Source organism: Arachis hypogaea, chromosome 2 (genome assembly GCF_003086295.3).
Source record: "Arachis hypogaea cultivar Tifrunner chromosome 2, arahy.Tifrunner.gnm2.J5K5, whole genome shotgun sequence".
NCBI classification, from domain to species: Eukaryota; Viridiplantae; Streptophyta; class Magnoliopsida; order Fabales; family Fabaceae; genus Arachis; species Arachis hypogaea.
In genome coordinates, this window is record NC_092037.1 from 88580734 (window position 1) to 88585407 (window position 4674).

A 4674-nucleotide genomic window follows, 5' to 3' on the forward strand; every position below is an offset into this window, starting at 1 on the left:
CCAAAATTGGAGGTGCCACGAGCTCCTTTGTAGCGGTTTTTCACAATCCCCACAATTTCATTCAGTGGCGGTTTTCTATCCCTTTTGTGGGGGTTCTGTGCTAGCGTTTTGTGGCAATTCTTGGTTGATTATTGTGGCAGTTTAGAACCCCCATAAAAAATTTTCCAATTAAAAAAAGGACACATTCATGTGTGGTTTCAACCTCCATAAACATGTCAATATTATTCTTAAACAATTAATCTGAATACTAGAATTACATTATTATACTACTAATCAATTATCATTTAAAAGAAATCTTTAAATAAGACAGTAAAAATTTAGAAGGAAATTAAAATATTACATATTTGAACAAAATTTAACACAAAAATACTTTGAAATATAAAACAAGACACTTGAGTCTGTCAATAAAGCATGTAATGGTGAATAAATTTAATAAAGTTCAATAAAGCATAAAAATAAAATCAAAGTTTAAAAAGCTAACAAATAAAATATGGAGGGTATGTAGGTGAGTTCAAACTATCTTGAAGTACTTTTCCATAATAATCATTGTCTGTCCCCCATTATATCCTTCATGTGCTAACAATAAAATCAAAGTTTAAAAAGCTATGGTCAAAAGGATCATGATAGCATGGAACTAAACATTTCTTTGAAAATTAAGTACCTACCATTTGGTCACTTTAAATCTTCTGCTGAAGATCGTGACATTGCATGGCCGAGATCATCATTCTCCCTGTTATGAGCTCTAGAACCACCATCCTAGTTATATCAGCAGTATTATTCAAGATATTCTCTTGTCCTTAATAAAGCATGTAATGGTGAGTAAATTCAATAAAGTTCTTCATCAAAGCAATTAATAGTTGGAAGTGAATAATAATTTTCGATTTCACAAAGCTGAATAATCAATCTAGAAGGCATCATTATATGACATGTTTAAAAGAATTGTTCAGAAAGAGTTGATATGACTTATCAATAAAGGATGCACATGATTCATAAATCATAAGAAATCCATAAATTTCTTGTGCACAAGATACAAAGTAGGATTTATGACATTGAATGAAATGTCATCACTTGGGTTTGGGTATGAAATCTATTAGCACATATCGTTAAGCGAGTCTAGCAAACATACAAAGTCCAAGACAATCAGCTACATCCAATGTTAAACCAAAAAAGAATGCCAAAAAAGTAACCATTTTCATGTTACATTCAATTAGCACTTACAGCAACATCAACAAAATCATTAATTTCCTCAGCACAACAAAATCAAGGAACAAAACCCAATCAGACATCACTAAATACCATAGTCCATAGGAAAACTATACTAACAAAAATAACACTCCACTGGAAGCAATCTAGATTGAGCACTCGCTAAACACTTCATCTAGCAAGCATTTGAAATTGAATGGTAACTTGGCACTAGAGTAGCTCCTTCTACCAGATTCACCACCCACTGTTTCAAGGAAAATCAAATTACTTAATTTCCCCAAACAGCAAAAAAATCAAGGAACAAAGTTTGGCGAGAAGCATGGTGATGACATTCAAATTTTCCCACCTAAGGGTTAAATTTTTCCATTTTTTCACTAAAATCAATGAAACTGTTCTGTTGTTAAAAATATATATAGAGCATAAATTTCTCTTTAAATGTCTACAATAAGATATATATTTATTGATATTCACACACAGCAATATGTTGCTCAGTAAGAAGATTACTTACCACATCAAAATGAATGCAAAATTGATCTGATAATGACTCTACAGCACCAAATGCCTAACAATAACCACAATGACCCTAAACAATCAGCCCAAGGATTATCTAAGTACCTCTTGAACCTTGATATTGTTTAGGGTTAAAATGTAGAAAAGAAAAGAAAAAAATTACCTGATCTTCAATGTAGAAATTGATTCACCAATCCATGTTATTATGAATAAGAGGGGAAAAAAAAGATTCAGTACCTCCTTTCAAACAAACTATTTGATTAATAAATTAAACTTAACAATGGAGAAGGAGCAAGCAAATGACCTATAATTAATTCTCCAAGCAAGCGCTTAAATTCTCCAACCTGCACATCAAGCACAATATAGATTCTAAAAATGATAAAATTATAAAAAAATTACCATATTTTCAGCAAGATGTGGGACCTTTTTTTTAATTAGCAATGCAATAACAACAGGATCTGCTTTAGTGACATGAACAAGAACAAATTTAAGTCTCGTACTAAACAAGAACAAATTCTCACCGTAATGACTTGGAACGACATGAGAATTAGTTCCACGAGATATGATAGCTTCAAATGCAGCTCCAATTGAAGCTTCCAGAGACTCCAGCTCGCTCACCTTTCAGATCTGTTCAGCCACTGCCATCGAGTCCGCGAAGACATCGCGCTCTGAATGCTTCAAGTTGCCAGAGCAAAATCAGAACCACTGAAAGAAGCTGCCGTCAAAGACGACGCAGAAACGGAATATCTAAGCATTACCTCAACGATTTGAATGGAATCGTCTCTGAAATACTATCTCGAGAGGCGAGAGCTCCACAAATTGAGAGGCTCCACAATCACCTCATCCTCCATTCACAACTCCAGCGGGTGACGCATTGATGGAGGAGACTTGGCGGCAAGGAATTGAACGGCGGTGGCTATGGAATCCGAATTTTACGGTTTCACACTCTTCCTCATTCTCTCTCTCTTTCGACTAACTCTTTTTTTTTCATTTTTGGTATGGGCTTGGTAAATATCTGTTTGGGTTGGATTTTTTATATTTAATTGGGTTGAAATCAAACAATGGGAGTTTTTGCTAATTATTTAAAATGGTTACAAATAAAATAGATTGTGGAGGTTTTAATAACTCTCACTAGAAAACTTTCACAAACAAATAAAAATTTTGTAGTGTGTAGTAAGATGTTGGTGATTGTAGTATATGGAAAGAAATGTGTTTCATATTAAATGCATGACTGTCATAACTCACACAAAGTATTTTACCATATTAAAGCAATTATGTAACATGTGAAAATATGATTACACTTAGGCCAAGTGGGAGAATGTTGGAAGTTTATTGTAATTTAAACTTCTGTTGTGGCCTAGTTGTAGTTATTTATAAATTATTAATGATTTAATCTCATCCGTTAATACTAATGTTTGATGGACGCATTAGATTTAAAGGTAATAACACATATAAAGATGGTCTTCTCTCTGCCTCTACACACGACGTCTTTTACTGTTACCACTCACTGAAAAACTGTAATGCATTCTGATGAACGTCTACAAGAAAGGAAAGGGAAAGAAACCAATCTTAAAGTTCAACTCTACCATAATCAAAACTCATTATGGCAACCAATCCAGATATAAAAATCACAACTTTTAAGATCCTAATTAATGCTTCTACTAAATTAAATTTACATTTTACACTATGATTGAGGTTATAATTTGATAGTAATTTGTGACGTTAATTTATTTATGTTCATGTCACATTTTTGCGACGAATTTACTATCGGATTATCCGATAGTAATGTATTGCGAAAGTCCTAACTTCACAATGTTTGTTTACTAATTTGCTGCTAAATTTGATGGAAATTATTGTTGAAAAAATTAAAAATAATTTTATTGGTATCAAATACTTTTTTATAGCGATAGTTTTTTGTATTGCAGTATAACTGTATAAATCTGTCTTTTTTATATATAATTTTAATTTGAATTTAAATCTATTGTAGCATATTACAAACTTGCAATCTTAATGTGATTACTAGCATTCAGTTGTTGATTCTTGATATAAATAAAAAGATATTTGAATATAATAATAAACACTAAAATATATTTAATATATCATAAAATTATTTATCTAAAAAATTTAAATTAATATAAAAAATATATAAATAATTATATTTTTAATATGGCAGAATTAAATCTGTCAATTACCATGGTACAAACATAAATTTGGAGATCAGATGTTTCTTAGCCCAAGATTATTGTCATATCACGGCCACAATAATATTAAATTATATTTACAATTATGGTTGTCGATCTCAATTTGTATGCTGCTAGCTCAAAAGGTAAAAAACTAATCAAAACAATATATTTTTTTAAATAATTAACTAAAGTGTGTGAATCAATTGTTCCGTGATAACAACGAGCTAGCTAACAAGGTGAGATTGAGACTACTGAGGGATACGAGATAATTAAGATTACGTTAAACAAATACTTATATGGAAACATTCTTTTTCTTTTGACCGAGAAGGACTATATGATTTGTTTAAGATTAAGAATGAATAGATTCTTCCTTTGCCTAGAGACAATGAAGAGATTTACCACCAAGTTTTGCTGTCGTGAGATACATAATGCGGCTATTGAAATTTTAATTAATTTGTAGTGCCTAATCATGATGACCTAATATAATTAGTGGATGAAAATTCTTATTATTAATATAGCATGGCCCATCTCACATTTTTAAAATTATTGTCAACGAGGTAAGCTAGTTGAGATGCATGTACATTCTAAGTATTTGGGGGTTACACAGCATTTATTCCATTATGTGTGGATATAATATTGGTATCATTATTGATTGTTAAAGATACTTCCAAAAACAAATACGAAAATTATTTATTCTACAATTTAATGATAGGATATGATTTATACTTTATTTAATTTCTCTTTTGTTATCATCTCTATTGAAAAAGAAAAAGACACA

General features: G+C 31.1%; 1 long non-coding RNA gene across 9 annotated transcripts; it reads right to left on the bottom strand.

Annotated features, from left to right (window-relative positions):
• Window positions 1-316: 316 nt before the first annotated feature.
• Window positions 317-2946, bottom strand: LOC112749866 (uncharacterized). Of its 9 annotated transcripts, XR_003175243.2 has the most exons (7): window positions 2472-2946; window positions 2235-2388; window positions 2018-2057; window positions 1877-1881; window positions 1712-1765; window positions 666-756; window positions 317-576 (listed from the first exon to the last, which is right to left on the bottom strand). It is a non-coding gene; the product is annotated as an uncharacterized lncRNA (long non-coding RNA). The 9 variants fall into 9 exon arrangements; XR_011873727.1 differs by lacking the exon at window positions 1877-1881 and having other exon boundaries at window positions 317-567; XR_011873719.1 differs by lacking the exon at window positions 1877-1881.
• Between the last annotated feature and the right edge of the window lie 1728 nt (window positions 2947-4674).